Source organism: Rhincodon typus, chromosome 15 (assembly GCF_021869965.1).
Source record: "Rhincodon typus isolate 14 chromosome 15, sRhiTyp1.1, whole genome shotgun sequence".
Classification (NCBI taxonomy): Eukaryota; Metazoa; Chordata; class Chondrichthyes; order Orectolobiformes; family Rhincodontidae; genus Rhincodon; species Rhincodon typus.
The window spans coordinates 37,517,693-37,530,770 of NC_063346.1; the positions used below are offsets into that span (position 1 = coordinate 37,517,693).

The 13,078-nt window shown below is 39.1% G+C and overlaps 1 long non-coding RNA gene across 1 annotated transcript; it reads left to right on the top strand.

The window, feature by feature from the left end:
* Nucleotides 1-2,872: 2,872 nt before the first annotated feature.
* LOC125485017 lies at nt 2,873-10,793 on the top strand. Its single transcript, XR_007263795.1, has 3 exons — nt 2,873-2,982; nt 7,827-8,016; nt 10,713-10,793. It is a non-coding gene; the product is annotated as an uncharacterized LOC125485017 (long non-coding RNA).
* Nucleotides 10,794-13,078: the final 2,285 nt, after the last annotated feature.

A 13,078-nucleotide genomic window follows, 5' to 3' on the forward strand; every position in this document is an offset into this window, starting at 1 on the left:
CATTCCATTTGCCTTCCTAACTATTTGCATATTAACTGTATGAGATTTATGCATCGCGACTTCTGGATCCCCTTGTACCACCAAGTTCTGCGATCTTTCTCTGCTTAAAGTGCATACAACTTTTCTATTCTTCTTTCCAAAATGGAAAATCCACATTAAGTGCAAGTGTTAGATGCAGAATGTGAATTTGGAATTAGTAAATTATAAGAAGAATCTAATTGTGTGCATCCATTTGGGTACATAATCCCATTTGGAACTATTTTCATTACTTCAGTATCTTTTTCATTCTGTTCAATTATTCTTTGTGAAGTAAATGGAGTGAAGCACAACCGTTCCTTCAGAGTACATTTGTACATCACCATAATGTATTTAGATGGTTGTCTCTAATGGGTATTTTCTCATGTTAATAATACTATTCTGTTAAGGTAATACATAAGGTCTCCCAAACCAATTCTTGTAAGATTAATATATTGATTATAGTGCCTAAATAAAATGAATAAAAATAAAATAAGATAAACTGGTATGTCTGCCCGAACAATTTGTGCTAATATGACCAAAGCTAAATTGGACGCTGTTTAATTCTGTCTAGTTCAAGGGTTTACAAGGAATATTGACTATGTCAGGGACAGCTCAAGTAACCTGCCCTCAACATCTCTACATGCTATCATCCTAATATGGTATGGGTTGGAGGTAACAGAAATGCAACTTGTAAATTTAAAACCATTTCCTTCTTTCAGGACAGGAAGAACATATATTCACCAAAACTTAATTTAAATGACAGAACATACCCTTGTTTATATACTTAGTGCAACTTTAAATAAGAGATTTTGCAAAATCCTGGAATGTTTGTATTATACTTCATAATACTCCTAATCACTTTTAAAGCAACTGAAACAATTCAATTAAATTTATTTCAGTTTCATCTAAAATGAATGTTTCCACTACTTCTGAGTTGGAACACTGTAGTGTATTTATTTTCAGAAATACAAATTATTGGGGGTTGTGGCTAATGCCATATACGTTGGCATGGTGGCTCAGTGGTTAGCACTGCTGCCTTACAGCACCAGGGGTCTAGGTTTGACTCCAGGCTCAGATGACTGTCTGTTTGCAGCTTGCACATTCTCCCCATGTCTGTGTGGGTTTCATCCCACAGTCCAGCGAAGCAAGTTTGGTGGATTGGCTATGCTAAATTGCCCATCACAGTTTATTATGTCACCAAATTTGACGTCATCTGTAAACTTATTATCCATGCCGTCTAAATTCTCATCCAAATTATTTATATAAATGAAAAACAAAGAGGACCCAGAACCGATCCCTGTGGAACACCACTGGTGGCAGTCCTCCAATCTGAAAAGCAAACCTTCCAACGCCACTCTGTTTCCTGCTGTTAAGCCAATTATGTATCTAATTGGCACATTCACCCTGAATCCCATGTGACCTAACTTTACTAATTAGTCTACCATGTAAAACCTTGTGAAAGGCTTTACTAACGTTCAAGTAAACAACATCTACTGCTCTGCCCTCATCAGTCTTTTTGGTAACTTCCTCAAAAAACTCAATCAAGTTTGTGAGACATGATTTTCCTTGCACAAAACCATGCTGACTATCCCTAATCAATTTTTGCTTCTCTAATTGTCCATTAATCTTATCTTTTTAATCACCTCCAATAATTTATCCACAACTGAAGTCAGACTCACAGGTCTATATTTCCCTAGTTTCTCCTTACAACTTCTCTCGAACAAAGGTACAACATTAACCACCCTCCACTCATCAGGCACCTCACCCATAGTTATAGATGATTCAAATATTTTTGCAAGGGGTCTTGCAATTTCCTCCCTTACTTCCCACAACATTCTGGGATACGTTAGTTCAGGTTCTGGAGACTTACCCACCTTTATATTCTCTAAGACCTCCTGAACTTCCTCTTCTGTAATGTGAACTGTTTTTAAAACATCAAAATTTATTTCTCTGTGTTCTCAAGTCTCCATTTCTTTCTCCACAGTAAAATTTGATGCAAAATACTCATTTAATATTTTTACCATCTCCTGCGGTTCAACACAAAAGTGACTTCCTTGATCTTTAAAGGGCCTTACCCTCTCCCTCATTACCCACTTGCTCTTAATGTATTTGTAGAATCTCTTTGGATTATCCTTAACCTTATCTGCCAATGCTATCTCATTTTCTTTCTTTGCCTTCTTGATTGCTTTCTTCATGAGGAAAGATCCTCTATACATCTACTTTGTGAATCCTGTTTAGCATCTTTATACCTCAATTAGGTCTCCTCTTAATCTTCTAAACTCCAGATAGAGCAGGCCTAAACTTCTCAATCTCTCCTCATAAAACAAACTCCTCCTCTCTAGAATCAATCCATTGAACCTGCAAACCTCCAATATGCTGCAATTAAACTCATACATACCCCGCAGAAATAATGATACTATTTTTCTCCATAAAAATACGGTTATGCACCTGCATCACCAGCTATGTTGATCAGCACAAATCAGTCAATGAGTTGGCTTTGGAATGTTTCTGCTCAAACTTAATTGCTGAGATAATGCTGGTACAACCTAGCTGTACAAAATCTGATATATACTTCCTAGAAAGAAAAAAGTAGAACTTGGAAATAATGGGACTAATCCAAACCTGTGTCTACTTCAATATGGAACTTCAGTTCGGATCAGTTAGTTCCACTTTTTGCTACTTCTGATAAAGAGCATTAGACTCAAAATGATATCTCTGTTTCTCTCTCCACAGATGTTGTTGCACGGACCTGCTGAGGTTTTACAGCATATTCACTTTAAAATACAGTGGCACACTCCATATGTAGAGATTTTAACTGCTGATAAAAAAATTGTTTGAATCAAGATATCCAAAGCTCTTGCATTTCAGATTTTTTTTTTGTTAATCAACAACCTGACTGAACAAATTAAGATAAAAGAACCCTGGGAGGAGAAATATCAGTCCATAAAGAGAAAACAAGAAATGGTAAGTCCTCAAAAACACCAGTGATCCAAAATTATACACTTTAGAGCCAGATCTAAATACTCAAGTGTAGAGCATCATTTAAGTACAGTAGTCTGAATATAAACATGGCTGATGCAAGTGCACAATTCCATTATTTTCATTCACTTACAGTTACACAGAAGATGGAATGTGAACATGATATTCAGTCAAAAATGTACTATATTTTTTGAAACTTATGGCAATGCAAGTGTGATAATATGTCAGCAAATGTGTCCACATATGTTTTGTTGGTAAGCCATATACATTCACACAGCAAAGCCTTGCAAACAGCAATTAGATGAATGACCAGATAACCTTTTCTGTGTACTATTAGTAGAAGGCTATCTATTAGCAAGGACACTGAGAGAACCTTCCTTGTACAAGTAATGCCATGAGATATTTTTCCTTCATCTGAGAGAGGAAACAGAGCCTCAGTGTAATAGCTCATCAGAGAGACGGCACCTCTGTAAGGGCAGCACTCACTCAAAACAACTTATGTGTCAGCCGAGATAATGTTGTCAAGTCTCTGAAGTTAGAAAGAGACTGAAATATTTACTTTAGTAAATGACCTATATAATACTTGGCTGAAACAATGAGCTGTGAAGCATCTGTTAATCATTCCATGCCAAATTAAGGAAAGAATTTGCATCTGCATAGTGCAGTTACATTGTCAAATCTTCCACAGTGGTTTGTATCCAATGAATTAATTTTGAAGAATAATCATGAAAAGGGAAGCCAATTTGTTCAGAGCAAGCTCTCACAAAGATCAAATATGAAGAATAATTTTAGTGAACCTGTTTTGTTTGTGTTGGTTTAAACTAATCATAGTTCTAAAGTCAATCTCCTTCCCAGAATGCTGAATCATGCAGTTAAGAGAAGTACTAAACATTATATTCCAAGAAGTGCCTGTCAACTTCTCTTTTACTATTGTAGCTGAAACAAAGAGATCAGCTTTCTAAAATGTGTTCCAGAAGGGAAAAAAAAAACTAACAAAAGCCAGTAAAATAGAAGCAAAATGCTGCAGGTACTGAAAATTTCAAACAAAACCAGAACACCCTGTAAAACCTCAGCAGATCTGTGTGAGAGAGAAACAGAGATATCATTTTGAGTCTTATGCTCTTTTTCAAAACCAGCAAGAAGTGCAACTAACTGGTACAAACAGGAGTTCCAGATTTTGGTATACATGACAAGTTCGGTTCAGTTCTTTTATTTCCAAGTTCTACCACTATCTTTTTTCCTGGGAAAATGTATCGGATTTTGTACAGCTGAGTTGTACCAGCATTATCTCAGCAATTAAGTTTGAGCAGAAACATTCCAAAGCCAACTCATTGACTGATCTATGTAGACCAAATAATAGATGGTGGTGCAGGTGCACAACAGCCAAAAAAAAACAAGGGATCCTTCATATGGTATTGCTCTGTTCTGATGAGCCAACTGCGACTTACAGCAGGAGAAACATTTTCTCATGTGCAGTCGCAGAACTGATTTTTGGCAAAATGTCAAGTGACATCATCAGCATCCTAAAGCGCCACAAAAAAAACCTGTCACTTCTTTCTCACACTGAGGATGAATTGATAGCAAAGCTTTTTTTCCACCACTGACACATCTTTATTCAATGAATGAAGTAGATCAGCTGAGCTATCATCTGATTGAAACTGACATATCCCTAAGTGCCCCAAGGAAATTGACTGAGTAGATATATTTAAACTGATATGTCACTTCTGATTCAGTTGGATTTATTTTGGAAAGTGAACAATTTGAACCCAACAAAACGACAGTTGCAATTTTAAATGCACGGAGTTTGTATGGAACAACTAATTTGTTTACTGTAGAGGCTGGATTTTACTGGAAAATGGCTTAGTGTCAATTTTGGGGAGCTTTTTAGAGGGTTTCTCTCCTTGAGTCCCAGTGACATTTCTCACACAATTCTCTGCAGCTCACTTCATTAAACATGCAGCACACCTCATAGCTGCTGTACTTGCGATATCTTTTATTCACTGGGACAGAAGTATTCATCATTGTTGGGACCTCCTGGGATTTCTGCCATACTTAAGTGCCATACTTAAAGCCCAACTGTGCACCAGGTCAAACACTGCCAGCAACAAATAGCCCTTTACAATAGACACAGTGGGAGGAAAATTTAAAAGTGTTTGAATGAGAGTAGAGCACTTGATGCAGTTTGTATGGTTTTAGAAAGGCATTTGACAAGCTCCCACATGGGAAACTGATAAAGAAGGTAAAAACTCATGGAGTCCAGGACAACTTGGTAATTTGGATCCAAACTTTGCTTAATGACAGAAGACAGAGTGTGGTGGAAAAAAGCTCTTTATGTGACTGGAGCCTGGTGTGCAGTGGAATATCACAGGGACCAGTGCTGTATCCCTTATAGTTTGTGATATTCATAATGATGTAGATGAGAATGCATGGGGAGATAATAAGTAAGTTTGCAGATGGCACAAAGATTGGGTGGGTGGTTGACAGTGAGGAGGAAGGTGAAAGGCTACAGAAGAATATAAGCAGATTGGTCAAATGGATGGATCAGTGGCAAATGAAATTTAACCCTGAGAAATGAGAAGTGATGCACTTTTGAGGAAAGAACAAGATAGGGCAATACTTAATGAATAGCAAGACACTAGGAAGCTCAGATGAACAGAAGAATCTTGGGATGCTTGTCCACAATCCCTGAAGGCAACGTGCCTAGTCGCTGTGACATCCATCATTATGAAGTTCTTCAAGAGGTTAGTAATGACACACATCACTTCAGCCTCCTAGACTGCTTTGATCCATTACAATTCACCTACTGCTGTAATAGATCCATGGCAGATGCCATCTCCCTGGCTTGTGAAGAGAGGCTGGATAAGATTGTATTTGTTTTCTTTGGAGCAAAGAAGGTTATGGGGTAAATTGATAGAGGAGTGTAAAATTATGAGGGGCATGGACAGGGCGGATAGAAAGCAGCTGTTCCCCTTAGTTGCAAAGTCACTACCAAGGGGCATAATTTTAAGGTGAAAGGCAGGAAGTCTAGGGGGATTTGACCCAAAGGGTGGTGGGGCTGTGGAATGCATTGCCCAGGAAGGTAGTTGAGGTGGGAAACCATACATTCTTTAAAACATAGCCATACGAGCACTTGAAATATCATGACATTCAAAGATATAGACTTAGTGTGGGAAAGTGGGACTAGTATAAATAGTATACTTACGGTGGGAGAGACCTGATGGTGTGAAGGGCCTCTTCTGTGCTGTATCTCTCTATGATTCTAAATAATAAAGGAGGAAAAGTAGGAGAGGAAATAAATACAACAACAATCATTAGAGAACAAGTGTTACAGAAATTAATAAGGCTAAAGACCCAGTTAGTCCCCTTGACCGGTTGGGATGCATCCGAGGATGTTAAAGGAAGTAGCTACAGATATAGTGGGTGCATCGGTCATCATCTTCCAAGAATCCTTAGATTCTGGAAATAGGCTCAAAGAATGGAAAACTGCCAATGTAATACATTCATTTCAAAAGGGAAGGAGACAAAAAAAAGTAACCATCAGCTAGTTAGCTTAATATCTGTAATTGGGAAAATATTAGATTTCATTATAAAGGATGTACTAGCAGAGCATACAGGAATATATAATACCATCAAGCAAGGTCAGCATGACTCCATGGAGGGGAAAGCATGTCTCCCAAATTTATTAGAATTAATCGAGGAAGTAACAAGCAGGATAGATAAAGGAGGAGCAGTGGGTGTAATACATTTGGATTTTTGGAAAATGTTTGTTAAGGTACCACACATTAGGCTACCTAATATGGTGAGAGTCCATGGTGTCGGAGGGAATATATTAAAATGGAAAGAGGATTGGCTAACCGGTAGAGGAGAGAGTTGACATAAAGAAGGCCTTTGTAGGATGGCAATCTGTAACTAAATCTTCAGAACTGTTGTTGAAATGTCATCAGGGCCATAGCCTTTGCAATATGCAGTACCTTCAACCATTTCTTGATATCATGTGGAGTGAATTGAATTGGCTGAAGACTGGCATCTGTGATGTAGGGGACAATGAGCCACATTATGTTAGAACTCTATCTAATGGAATATCACTCTTTCCCTGCTCCCCAGCTTAGCATGACATCTTGTAATTGTTCAGGATTGACTATGGCCCAACTCTTTAATGACTTGGAAGGACAGTTTGGGTGAGTTTAGTACAGCAAAGCTCACCTCGTAATTGTTTGACTCAGGAAACCCTGTCTGATAATTCTTTGCCATCTGCTTATAACCAGATAAATATACACTGAATTGGTAAATACATCCTTTACAAAAAATTCAAATCCCTGTTACAATTAAACAAAATGTGAGAAAAGAGGATAACCTTTTAGACTTCATCTTTTGGTTGTAAAATAATTAATTATTTTGCAAGTACATTATTAGCTCTCCCAATTCCTGACGTGCCATCCAGGGGTACTACTTTAAAAGCACATCCGCACTGACTGATGAAAATACAGTCCAAGAGTGCCTGAAACCAAGCCTGGTAACTCTGATTCATAGCAATTAGGACTGTAACAACTGTACATTAAGCTTTGTTTGAAATTATGATGCTGAAAAGCTTGAAAAAATTAGTCTTTTTCATTGGAATGGAAAGTAAACGATCCAAACAAGGTCTCCCAAATTATGAAAGGTAATTTTTCCCAAAATCGCAATGTCACAGAATTCTTAAAGCACAACAGGAGACCATTTGGTTCATTGTATTTGCAGCAACTCTCTGAATAAGCATTTCATTTAGAACATTTTCTTGTCTTCTCCCCGTAACTCTGCCCTTTGTTTCTCCACCACACCCTGAATTTTAGATTGCAAGGTGGTTGTGATGTTGAAAGATTGGTTCAGAGTTGCACATCTAGAAAACTGTGGTGGAAGATTATCAATAGGTGAATAAAGAGGAACGATAGAAGGAAGTTGCCATACAAAGGGTTAGCAGAACATGAACCATTTGATCAGAAACAACTACAGAGATGGAAATTACAAGTTAAAAGGGACTTGGTAAGTATTTGAAATGGAAGAATACCAAATGCCAGGGAAACAGGAATTGGAGTAGAACGTCCCAGCTGTAGAATTAGTACAAGCATCGTAAGCCAAATAACCTCTCTTTGTGCTGTAAATTCTTTGATTTGATGAAATTATGATTTGAGGTTCTAAAATCAAAGCATAGTTTCTACGCACAACAAAAATGTTTAATTTAAACTGGCTAAACAGCTGTTATCCATCAACTGATTTATTACTTTTTTACGTAGAGGTTGCCTTGAGCACCAGAAATTTAATTATCGTATGAAGAAGAAGGAATATTTCATGACATATTACATTAATTGCATTCAGACTAAAACTTTCACTGTGATATAATCAGTGTGCTTCAGGAATCAAGATTAAACATTGTCTATTTGATTGATATTTCTGTGTGTGTTTAGAACTTTTTCATCTTGTTCTGTGATCTTTATTGGCCATCAACCAAAATATTCAACTGAATATAATCTTGTCTTTGCAGGAAAAGCTATTGGGAGATACAAAACTGTAAAAAATTAATAAACTAGACTAAATGATTTATTAAATGGAGGTCTGCAAGTAGTTGCCTGCCTTGTGATTTGGTATTATTTGTTATTGATAAAATTAGATTGAAGAAAGATCACAGCTGATGAGCTTACATGCTCACATACACTGATTAAAATTTGCATTGTTGTAAGCAAGCTTGACATGAAATTCCTGGTGGGTGGCAGGTAATGACGACAGTTAACACTCTGTACAAGTCAGAACTCTGCAAACTTTTTCCCTATTCCCATACATACTACCACAAAAATGTACTCTTGGATTATTCATCCTTCATAGGTAAAATCCCAAAGATCATAAGATATAGGAAAAGAATTAGGCTGTTCAGCCCATTCTGTCAGCTCTGCCATTCAATCATGGCTGTTATGTTTCTCAACCCCATTCTCCTGCCTTCTCACCGTAACCGCAATCCCCTTACTAATTAAGAACATATCTATCTTTGTCTTAAGTATACTAAATCGGTTGGTCCCCACAGCCTTCCGCAGCAATGAGTTCCGTAGATTACCCACCCTCTGGCTGAAGAAATTCCTCCCCATCTCAGTTCTGAAAGGTTGTGTCCCTTCACTGGGGCTGTGCCCTCAGGTCTTAGTCTCTCCCACTGGTGGCAGCCTCCTGTGTGGCATCTTGTCAAAAGCATTTTGGAATTCAAATAGATCATATCCACTGGCTTACCTTTGTCTAACTTGCTCGTTACCTCCTCAAAGAATTTTAACAGATTTGTCAGGCACTGTCTCCCCATGACAAAATTGTGCTGACTCAGACCTATTTGCTGTATCCAGGCCACTCAGGATTCTGTACATTTCAATCAAATCCCCTCTCATCATTCTGAACTTCATTGAGTACAGACCAAGAGTCCTCAATTGCTCCTCACTTAACAAGTCCTGCATCCCGGAGATCATTCTTGTAAAAAGCCTGTGGACCCCCTTCAATGCCAGCATATCATTCCTTAGACATGAGGCTCAAAACTGCTCACAATATTGCAAATGCGGTCTGCTCCAGCCTTATACAGCCTCAACATTAGATCTCTGCTCTTGTATTCCAGTCCTCTTGTAATGAATGCTAACACTGCACTTGCTTTTCTAACTGCCAATTGATTCTGCATGTTAGCTTAAAAGAATCCTGAACTAAGATTCCAAAGTCCCTTTGTCCTTCAGATTTCTGAAGCCTTTTTCCCATTTAGAAAGAAGTCTGCACATCTATGCTTCCTATCAACGTGCATGACCTCACACTTTCTCACATTGTGTTCCATCTGCCACTTCTTTGTCCACTCTCCCAGTCTGTCCAAGTCCTTCTGCAGCCTCCCTGCTTCCTCAGCACTACCTGTCCCTCCAGCTATCTTTGTCTCATCTGCAAACTTAACAACAATGCCCTCAGTTCCTTTGTCCAGATCGTTAATTTCTAAAGTGAATAGTTGTGGTCCTAACACTGAACCCTGAGGAACTCCACTAGTCACCATCTGTCATCCTGAAAAAGACCCCTTTATCGCCTCTATCTGCTTTCTGCCAGTCAGCTAATCCTCGATCCATGCCAGCGCCTTGCCCCTAACACCATGGGCTCTTATCTTATTTAGCAGCCTCCTGTGTGGCATCTTGTCAAAAGCATTTTGGAATTCAAATAGATCATATCCACTGGCTTACCTTTGTCTAACTTGCTCGTTACCTCCTCAAAGAATTTTAACAGATTTGTCAGGCACTGTCTCCCCATGACAAAATTGTGCTGACTCAGACCTATTTTACCATGCACTTCCAGGTACTCTGCAATCACATTTAATATTGGACTCTAAAATCTTACCAACGACTGAGGTCAAGGTAACCAGCCTACAGTTTCAAGTTTCCTGCCTCCCTCCCTTCTTAAACAAGGATATTATGTTAGCCATATACCAGTCACCTGGGACTTTCCCTGACTCCAGTGATTCCTGAAAGATCACCACTAATGCATCCACTATCTCTTCACCAATCTCATTCAGAACCCTGGCATGTAGTCCATCAGGTCTGGGTGACTTATTCACCTTCAGACCTTTCAGCTTTCCCACCCTCCTAACCCTGACCATTGATCAAATTTGAGGCAGTTAATCTAAGGGTGTGACTATCTCCTGAAACACAGCTTCCAGGTAACTCTTCCTTCTTGATGTGTTACAGTGCTCGAAGCTCAGACACCAGTTCATCACCCCTGAGACAGAATTCCTCAAGCAATGAACTCTTGCTGCAGATATAAAAACCAAAAGAACTGCAGATGCTGTTAGTCAGAAGCAATAACAGATATTGCTGGAAAAGCTCAGCAGGTCTGGCAGAATCCATGGAGTGAATTCAGTGTTAACATTTTGGGACTTGAAACGTCTGAGCTTGATTTTTATTTCAGAGTCGGGAACCTGCTGACACCTAAATAATCAGAAGGACAAAGGCAGCAGATACACAGGAACACCACCATCCGCAAGCTCCCCTCCAAGCAACTCACCATCCAGATATGGAAATACTTCCCCACTCCTTCCTTATCCTGGAACTCCTTCCATAACCACATTGTGGGTCTACCCACTGCACATTGACTTGCAGCAGTTCAAGAAGACAGCCTAATTGGCCAAGAGGGGAGCTCGTGGTACTGCCATGAAGGGCAGAGCTGGTAGAACCTCAGAGGGCAGCAGCAACACAGAAGCAGCAAAACTGTTAAATTAATGGTAATACACACAACTCCCAACACTGGAAATCCACCTCAGAATTTTTCTTCAAATGTAAAAAGAGGCCTTAACTTCTGCCCACATTGAACCTGACAACTGTGCACCAAACCATTCAGGCTGGTGATTTACAGGTTGAAAATTACATTCTCCCTCTCCCTAACCCATGAACAAGCTCCTCAAGGAGCTTCAGAAGCTGTTAATTGGAGACGAATGGGATTCCGACTCCTTCCCCAATGACTTTGAAAATTTGAGAGCATCTGGGAGGCATCAAGATCCAGAAACGACTTCAATCAATCTTCGATCCAAACCCACTTGTTCTCAAAGCTCTTTGAAAGTTTAGCTGTTTAATTTTCGTATTTGCAGAAATTTTAGTCCGAGGCTCTATATTGTTACTGCCTCTGTGATGTCGGTAGAAGTCATTCTGCATGTTTGTAATTTGTAAAATGCAGGAAAACATAACTGAGAATAAATATATTTATACATTTAATAGATGCAATATAATTTCCAAATATGAGCATTAGATCTTATTCTTGTCCTCAAGTCCTCTCCTCAAAGGAGGATCCGAACCATAATGCTATGGTCTCCACTACCCATAGGGAAAGCGGGTGCAGGTCCCACAATCACCAAAGCCAGAATGAAGTTTGAACCCTGTGCTGTTGGCACCACTCTGACCTTCACTGCCTGTCCAGCCAACTGAGCCAATCATGTAACTCAAGTGTTATTTGCCAACTATCAACCCAAGCCTGAATGTTGTCTGGATCTTACTGTATTTGGGCTTGTATTTCTCCAGTGCCTGAGGAATTGTGAATGGAGATGAACACTGTGTAATCACCAGTAAACATCCTCACTTCTCACCCCTTGATGGAGGGAAGGTCTTTGAGGAAGCAGTTAAGCTGGTTGGGCCTAGGACATTACCCTGAGGAACTCTTGCAGTGGTATCCTGGAGCTGAGACGACTGACCTCCAACAATTGTAACCTTCCTTTGTTCTCAACATGCCTCCAACCAGATGCCACAATTGGGGCAATAAAATTGAAGAAATTTGTGTTGGTGTAAATAATGATGCATTTTCTGAATTAATGCATGACGTTATTTTTTTTTTTATTTTTCTTGGCAGTTCTGGGAATCCACTCTTTCAAGCAATGCACAGTTAATTTGCATTGTGGTACCAATTAGACAATTGAGCTATGCATGAGAATTTGCTGCTTTAATTTCACAACTGTCTCTGGGTATTCGTATGACCAGGGACTGATGCAAACGCTTCCCCTCACCCTGTAGATGCTGCCAGACTGAAACCCAGAAGTAAAAGCTTCTGAATTTCCTCACTTTTAATATTACATGTCATTGCTAGCAAAATAGGCGATTGGAATATTTACATGGGATTGATTTAGAAGCTAAATTATCATAAACAAACGTTTGAAAGCAGCAGTAATGATGAACTTAGTACCTTGTTAAAGAAACAGTTATATCTCATTTAACAATGTGATTGACTGATTACCCTGTTTGATGACATCAATGCTGCTGGACACCTGGCAATCCCCTTGAATTTTTCTTTCAAAGGGCCAGCGTAGGCATTACAAGCTAATGGCCTCTGATTGTACTGGTTGCATAGATATACCTTTCAACTGAGTGAACTGCACAATCATTCTTTTTCTCAGATATATCTTGAAGTGTATGCCACCTATCTGAAGAATATCCCTAGTGAAAACATTCGGATGAGTTTTGAACCTTCGAATGCACCGCTGGCATATCAAATAGTTTGGGGCTATATAATCATTTTTCCCCTGACAATGGTAAACTTGTATCTGCTATCATTTTACAGATTTGTAGTATTC